The 8784-nt window shown below is 47.5% G+C and overlaps 1 long non-coding RNA gene across 1 annotated transcript; it reads left to right on the forward strand.

Annotated features, from left to right (window-relative positions):
• Window positions 1–20: 20 nt before the first annotated feature.
• Window positions 21–5339, forward strand: LOC112240125. Its single transcript, XR_006079496.1, has 2 exons — window positions 21–2566; window positions 2597–5339. It is a non-coding gene; the product is annotated as an uncharacterized LOC112240125 (long non-coding RNA).
• The last annotated feature ends 3445 nt before the right edge of the window (window positions 5340–8784 follow it).

Below are 8784 nucleotides of genomic sequence, written 5' to 3' on the forward strand. Positions count from 1 at the left end.
TAGAGACTGATACCAGCAGAAACACAACATGACAGAGTAGAGACTGGTACCAACAGAAACACAACATGACAGAGTAGAGGATTGGTACCAGCAGAAACACAACATGACAGAGTAGAGACTGATACCAGCAGAAACACAACATGACAGAGTAGAGACTGATACCAGCAGAAACACAACATTACAGAGTAGAGACTGGTACCAGCAGAAACTGGTAGGGCGGCAGGGTAGCCTAGTGGTTAGAGAATTGGACTAGTAACCGGAAGGTTGCAAGTTCAAACCCCCGAGCTGACAAAGTACAAATCTGAACAGGCAGTTAACCCATTGTTCCTAGGCCGTCATTGAAAATAGAATTTGTTCTTAACTGACTTGCCTAGTAAAATAAAAAAAACACAACATCGCTGAGTAGAGGACTGGTCTGGTCATAAAATGACTGACAATTTGATAGCATGAGGAAAGATATTTTAAACTCTGTTACACTGGTACCAGCAGACACACAGGAACACTGAGTCCGAGAGCAGCACAGAGGACCAGCAGGAGGACAACCAGCCTGAGACCCAGAGACCAGCCAGACTCACCCAAAACCCAGGCCCAGAGCCCTCTACCCAGACCCAGAAACCCAAACCGAGAGCCCTATATCCAGATACATCTACTCAGACCCAGAGCCCTATACCCAGACCTAGAGCCCTATACCCAGACCCAGAGCCCTATATCCAGACACCCAGACCCAGAGCCCTATACCCAGATACCCAGCCCCAGAGCTCTCTACCCAGACACCCAGAGCCCTGTACCCAGACAATCAGACCCAGAGCCCTGTACCCAGACAATCAAACCCAGAGCCCTAGACCCAGAGCCCTATACCCAGACACCCAGACTCAGAGCCCTCTACCCAGACACCCAGAGCCCTGTACCCAGACAATCAGACCTAGAGCCCTATACCCAGACACCCAGACCCCTGTACCTAGACAATCAGACTCATAGCCCTGTACCCAGACAATCAGACCTAGAGCCCTATACCCAGAGCCCTGTACCTAGACAATCAGACCCATAGCCCTGTACCCAGACAATCAGACCCAGAGCCCTATACCTAGACAATCAGACCCAGAGCCCTGTACCCAGACAATCAGACCCAGAGCCCTGTACCTAGACAATCAGACCCATAGCCCTGTACCTAGACAATCAGACCCAGAGCCCCGTACCTAGACAATCAGACCCAGAGCCCTGTACCTAGACAATCAGACCCATAGCCCTGTACCTAGACAATCAGACCCGGAGCCCTGTACCTAGACAATCAGACCCAGAGCTCTGTACCAGAGGATCATGGTGTGTCCTGATCCCTGGAACCGTCTGCTCTCCATCTCCAACCAACCTCCAAGCTCTCTCTGACCGGAGATAACCAGAGGACACTGTCTGTACCCAAAGTCTTGCTCCCAGTCCTACGGTGGATTGTTTCAATAGATCTTCTAGTGGTCCCTTTTCTTTACTCTCTGAACATCATATCTCACGTCTTATTTGATAAAGAATGTGATCTTTTGGATGTTTTCCGACAGTACTGTTTGCTGTCTCAATACACCTAACATGAAGACAGAGGGTACTGAGGAACTGATGATACAATACTATATTGAATCAGAACTTTTCCTCATGAATGCATTTACAGACTTACAGTTCATTTAGATTTGTGAAAGATGTGGTTTTAGGGAGACAGAGTGTGACTGTGCCATAGAGGTGTGTTGGTATCAGGTGGTGGTGAACATATGGAGAGCAGGGTAGAGGTGTCAGGGTAGGGTGAACATAGCTGTAGAACTGTCAGGATGATGTATGATAGCTGTAGAGGTGTCAGGATGATGTATGGTAGCTGTAGAGGTGTCAGGGTGATGTATGGTAGCTGTAGAGGTGTCAGGATGATGTATGGTAGCTGTAGAGGTGTCAGGGTGATGTATGGTAGCTGTAGAGATGTCAGGGTGATCTATGATAGCTGTAGAGGTGTCAGGATGATGTATGATAGCTGTAGAGGTGTCAGGGTGATCTATGGTAGCTGTAGAGGTGTCAGGGTGATCTATGATAGCTGTAGAGGTGTCAGGGTGATGTATGGTAGCTGTAGAGGTGTCAGGATGATGTATGCAAGCTGTAGAGGTGTCAGGGTGATGTATGATAGCTGTAGAGGTGTCAGGGTGATGTATGATAGCTGTAGAGGTGACAGGATGATTTATGATAGCTGTAAAAGTGTCAGGATGATGTATGGTAGCTGTAGAGGTGTCAGGATGATGTATGATAGCTGTAGAGGTGTCGGGGTGATGTATGATAGCTGTAGGGGTGTCAGGGTGATCTATGGTAGCTGTAGAGGTGTCAGGATGATGTATGATAGCTGTAGAGGTGTCAGGATGATGTATGATAGCTGTAGAGGTGTCGGGGTGATGTATGATAGCTGTAGGGGTGTCAGGGTGATGTATGGTAGCTGTAGAGGTGTCAGGATGATAGCTGTAGGGGTGTCAGGATGATGTATGATAACTGTAGGGGTGTCAGGATGATAGCTGTAGAAGTGTCAGGATGATGTATGATAGCTGTAGGGGTGTCAGGATGATGTATGATAGCTGTAGAGGTGTCAGGATGATAGCTGTAGAAGTGTCAGGATGATGTATGATAGCTGTAGAGGTGTCAAGGTGATCTATGATAGCTGTATAGGTCCCAGGGTGATCTATGATAGCTGTAGAGGTGTCAGAGTGATCTATGGTAGCTGTAGAGGTGTCAGGGTGATCTATGATAGCTGTAGAGGTATCAGGGTGATGTATGATAGCTGTAGAGGTTCCAGGGTGATGTATGATAGCTGTAGAGGTGATGTATGATAGCTGTAGATGGCTGTAGAGGTGTCAGGATGATAGCTGTAGGGGTGTCAGGATGATTTATGATAGCTGTAAAAGTGTCAGGATGATGTATGATAACTGTAGGGGTGTCAGGATGATAGCTGTAGAAGTGTCAGGATGATGTATGATAGCTGTAGGGGTGTCAGGATGATGTATGATAGCTGTAGAGGTGTCAGGATGATAGCTGTAGAAGTGTCAGGATGATGTATGATAGCTGTAGAGGTGTCAGGATAATGTATGATAGCTGTAGAGGTGTCAGGATGATGTATGATAGCTGTAAAAGTGTCAGGATGATGTATGATAGCTGTAGAGGTGTCAAGGTGATCTATGATAGCTGTATAGGTCCCAGGGTGATCTATGATAGCTGTAGAGGTGTCAGAGTGATCTATGGTAGCTGTAGAGGTGTCAGGGTGATCTATGATAGCTGTAGAGGTGTCAGTGTGATGTATGATAGCTGTAGAGGTTCCAGGGTGATGTATGATAGCTGTAGAGGTGATGTATGATAGCTGTAGATGGCTGTAGAGGTGTCAGGATGATAGCTGTAGGGGTGTCAGGATGATTTATGATAGCTGTAGAGGTGTCAGGATGATAGCTGTAGAAGTGTCAGGATGATGTATGATAGCTGTAGGGGTGTCAGGATGATAGCTGTAGAAGTGTCAGGATGATGTATGGTAGCTATAGAGGAGCCCGAATGATGTATGGTAGCTGTAGAGGTGTCAGGTCATCTATGGTAGCTGTAGAGGTGTCAGGGTGATGTATGACAGCTCTAATCACTGCATCTGACAACCTTCAACTAGAGGAGGATACTCTGCCACCAGTCGACCCAGCACACCAGTCCATTCAGCAGTCCGCCCAGGTCAGCAATGCCCATTTGTCCCTCCCGGATAAATATGACGGGGTAGAGGATTGGTACCAGCACGCAACCCCATCTAAGTGGCTTCCTACTCAAGTGCTCCCTCTATTTTGCACAACAGATGGGAGGCCTCACCACCGAGAGGTCCCAGGTTGCCATGGTTATTTCTCTGCTGACTAGGAGGGGGTTGGAGAGGGCTTCAGCCGTCTGGGAGAGAGGAGAGGAGGAGCTGGCTTCGTATGAGGGGTTCATGGCTCTGTTCAGATGTATCTTCGATCATCCGCCGTAGGGCAGAGAGGGGAGTGAGCTTCTATTCCAACTACGGCAAGATGAACAACCCGCTGCCGAGTAGGCGCTCACCTTCCAGACAGTAGCAATATCCAGTGGATTGAATGAGCCGGCACCCCGTACGTTATTCAGATGAGGACTGCGCAGGGAGGTCCAGACGCAACTGGCATGTCGAGACGACAACCTCTCCTTGGAGCCTGAACGATGCAGACGGAAACAGCTGGGGCTCTGTCCCTATTGTGGTCAAGGGGGGCACCAGCTTCAGCAGTGTCCGGTACATCCCAACTCGGTATCCCTGGTCACATCTGTCCATTGATTTTGTCACTGATCTCTGATGCTTTCACCACCATTTTGGATTCTCTAAATCCTGCCGTTTTATCCCCCTCTGGTCTCCAGGTTGCTAAGGCAGTGTTTCAGCAGGTCTTCTGGCATTATGGCCTTCCGGAGGACATCGTCTCCGACCGTTGCCCCCAATTCGCATCACGGACATGAAGAGCCTTCATGGAGAAGTTTGAGGTCACGGTCAGCCTCAGTCTAAAGGGCAGGTGGAGAGGATGAACCAGGAGCTGGGGAAGTTCCTGAGGAGCCACTGCCAGGACCGGCAGGGGGAGTGGGCCCAATTCCTTCCAGAGGCGGAGTACGCCCAGAATGTGTTACGTCACTCCTCCACTAGGCTGACTCCATTCCATTGTGTTCTGGGTTGTCAGCCGGTCCTGGCTCTGTTGACCCCGGGCCAGACCGAAGCTCCTGCGGTGGTTTAGGCACACAGAAAAAGTGTGGAGCGATACTCACGTCAGACTAAAGCGCACCGTCCAATGTCAGGAGTAGAAGGATTGCCACTGCAGTTAAGCTCCTGTGTTCCATCATGTTCTACCAGGAACCTCCCACTCCCTGCAAGAAGCTGAACCCCGGTTTGTGGGGCCGTTCAAGGTTCTCCGAAGGGTCAACGAGGTGACGTATATATTACAGCTACCCAGTGACTACCGTATCTTACCTTCCTTTCATGTCTCCCTTCTCAGGCCGGTGGTTCCTGGTCCCCTGGCTAAAGCTGTCCCCTCGTGGGGGGGGGATTCTGTCACGTCTACTCCCACTCTCCTTCTTCGGCGCTCGACGTTGCCGATTTACAAATCACTGCCTCTGACAACCATCATTACGTACACCATCGTTACCCGCACTAGCACCTCATTATGAGACTCACCTGGACTCCATCCCTTCCCTGATTGTCGCTCCCTTTGGTTCATTCCCCAGGCAGTATTGGTTATGTGTTTATGTCCAGACGCTACTCTTGTTTTGTATCGTTCCATGTTCATCGTGTTATTAAACTCACCACCTGCACCTGCTTCTCGACTCCCAGTGTCTGCGTTAGTCTTGTCCAGAGTAAAGCTGTTCTCTTCCCTGGGGGCTGTCAGGATATATTAGGAGTTATTTTCATGGGTTTGAATTTGTTCTTATTTATTAACAAAGATAATCAAGTTTCATCTCCTGTGTGTGTGTGTGGCTAATCTCCTTACAATTACATATTACTGACAAACACATCTAGTTGATTTTGTTGTGATTATAATTACATAGTCACCAAAACACAAGAAATGGAGCGCTGATTATTTCTACCAAGGGAGGACCTTATCTACCACAGGGCACCCTATTCCCTTTATACACTACTTTTGACCAGGGCCCATTGGGACTATAAGGAATAGGGTGTCATTTGGGACACGTGCAGGAGATGACTGGAATGACCATTAAGATCCAGTCTAGGAGCCACTGAACAAGATGAGTTACAAATGAACATGATTCATAACTAAACATTACTAAACACTTGTGAAAGACTACTCAGTCAGATTATATTGTCACTTGCAGAATAATCTTTGGGAATGCAGTCAATTTAATGAAATGATGGCTGCTAAATATATGCTAAATACTACCATTAAGTGTTAATGCCTTCGAAGCTGGTGTTTGTTGAACACTGGCTTTTAGGCCATTAACACTTTTATACAAACGGGTTTCCAAAATAATGATTCATATAATATACAAATAATAAAATGATTGACATATTTTCATTAAAAACATTTTCATACATTTATTTATACCATTTCATCCTTTTCACAACATCCCGACATCTATGGTTTGCTACCCAAGCCGGCTAGTCGTTCAAATCAAATCAAACTTTGTCACATGAACCGAATACAACAGGTTACCGTGAAATGCTTACAAGCCCTTAACCAACAGTGCAGTTCGAGAAAGAGTTAAGAAAATATTTACCAAATAAACTAAAGTAAACAATTATAAAAAGTAACAATAAAATAAGAATAACGAGGCTATTTCGGATGCGGTACCGGTACCGAGTCAATGTGCGGGGGTACAAGTTGAGGTAAGTCAATGTAAATAGTCCAGGTGGCCATTTGATAATTGTTCTTATGGCTTGAGGGTAGAAGCTGTTAAGGAGCCTTTTGGACCTAGACTTGGCGCTCTGGTACTGCTTGTCGTGCGGTAGCAGAGAGAACAGTATATGACTGGGGTGACTGACACATTTTTGGGCCTTGGATGGCAGGAAGCTTGGATGGCTTAAAGCTTGCCCCCAGTGATGTACTGGGCCGTACGCACTACCCTTCGTATCGCCTTACAGTAAGATGATGAGCAGTTGCCGTACCAGGTTGTAATGCAACCAGTCATGCTCTCGATGGTGCAGCTGTATAACTTTTTGAGGATCTTGGGACCCATGCCAAAGGAAAAGGCATTGTTTTGCCCTCTTCACAACTGTCTTGGTGTGTTTGGACCATGATAGATCGTTGGTGATGTGGACACCAAGGAACTTGAAACTCTTGACCCGCTCCACTACAGCCCTGTTGATGTTAATGGGGGCCTGTTCGGCCTGCCTGTTCCTGTAGTCCATGATCAGCTCATTTGTATTGCTCACGTTGAGGGAGAGGTTGTTGTCCTGTCCTCCTCCCTAAAGGCTGTCTCATTGTTGGTGATCAGGCCTATCACTGTTGTGTCGTCAGCAAACTTAATGATGGTGTTGGAGTCGTGTTTGGCCATGCAGTCGTGGGTGAACAGGGAGTACAGGAGGGGACTGAGCACGCACCCCTGAGGGGGCCCTGTGTTGAGGATCAGCGTGGCAGACGTGTTGTTGCCTACCCTCACCACCTGGGGGGGGGCAGCCTGTCAGGAAGTCCAGGATCCATTTGCAGAAGGTGTTTAGTCACAGGGTCCTTAGCTTAGTGATCAGCTTTGAGGACACTATGGTGTTGAACACTGAGTTGTAGTCAATGAATAGCATTCTCACATATGTGTTCCTTTTGTCCAGGTAGGAAAGGACAGTGTGGAGTGCAATAGAGATTGCATCATCTGTGGATCTGTTTTGGGCGGTATGCAAATTGGAGTGGGTCTAGGATTTCTGGGATAATGGTGTTGATGTGAGCCATTACCAGCCTTTCAAACCAATTCATGGCTAAGGACATGAGTGCCATGGGTCTGTAGTCATTTTGGCAGGTTGCCTTTGTGTTCTTGGGCACAGGGACAATGGTAGTCTGCTTGAAGCACATTGGTATTACAGACTCAATCAGGAACATGTTGAAAATGTCAGTGAAGACACCTGCCAGTTGGTTAGCACATGCCCCGGAGCACACGTCCTGGTAATCCATCTGGCCCCGCTGCCTTGTGAATGTTGACCTGTTTAAAGGTCTTACTCACGTCGGCTACGGAGACAGTGATCGAACAGTCGTCCGGAACGGCTGATGCTCTCATGCATGCCTCAGTGTTGCTTGCCTCGAAGCGAGCATAGCAGCTCACAGCTGTGCTTCCCTTTGTAGTCTGTAATAGTTTGCAAGCCCTGCCACATCCGACGAGCGTCGGAGCCGGTGTAGTATGATTCAATCTTAGCCATGTATTGACGCGTTGCCTGTTTGATGGTTTATTGATAAAGCCAGTGACTGATGTGGTGTACTCCTCAATGCCATCGGAAGAATCCCAGAACATGTTCCAGTCTGTGATAGCAAAATAGTCCTGTAGTTTAGCATCTGCTTCATCTGACCATTTTTTTATAGACCGAGTCACTGGTGCTTCCTGCTTTAATTTTTGCTTGTAAGCAGGAATCAGGAGGATAGAGTTGTGGTCGGATTTACCAAATGGAGGGCGAGGGAGAGCTTTGTACGCGTCTCTATGTGTGGAGTACAGCTGATCTAGAATTTTTTTATTCCCTCTGATTGCACATTTAACGTGTTGATGGAAATTTGGTAGAACTGATTTAAGTTTCCCTACATTAAAGTCTCCGGCTACTTCGAGTGCCGCCTTTGGAGAGTGATTTCCTGTTTCCTTATTTCCTTGTACAGCTGGCTGATTGCGGTCTTAGTGCCGGCATCTGTCTGTGGTGGTGAATAAACAGCCACGAAAAGTATATCTGAGAACTCTCTAGGCAAGTAGTGTGGCCTGCAATTTATCATAATATACTCTTCCTCAGGCGAGCAAAATCTAGAGACTTCCTTAGATTTCGTGCACCAGCTGTTTATAAATTTGCACAGACTGCACTGCCCCCCTCCCCTAGTCTCCTGGAGTGTGCTGTTCTATCCTGCCGGTGCAGCATGTATCCCGCTAGCTGAATATCCATGTCGTCATTCAGCCACGATTCCGGGAAACATAGGATATTACAGTTTTTGATGTCCCGTTGGTAGGATATTCGTGATCTTACCTTGTCTAGTTTATTGTCCAATGATTGCACGTTGGCGAGTAATATTGACGGTAACGGCAGCTTTCCTAGATGTCTTCTGCGGGTCCGGACGAGGCATCCGGCTC

The sequence above is a fragment of the Oncorhynchus tshawytscha genome, linkage group LG20 (assembly GCF_018296145.1).
Source record: "Oncorhynchus tshawytscha isolate Ot180627B linkage group LG20, Otsh_v2.0, whole genome shotgun sequence".
Classification (NCBI taxonomy): domain Eukaryota; kingdom Metazoa; phylum Chordata; class Actinopteri; order Salmoniformes; family Salmonidae; genus Oncorhynchus; species Oncorhynchus tshawytscha.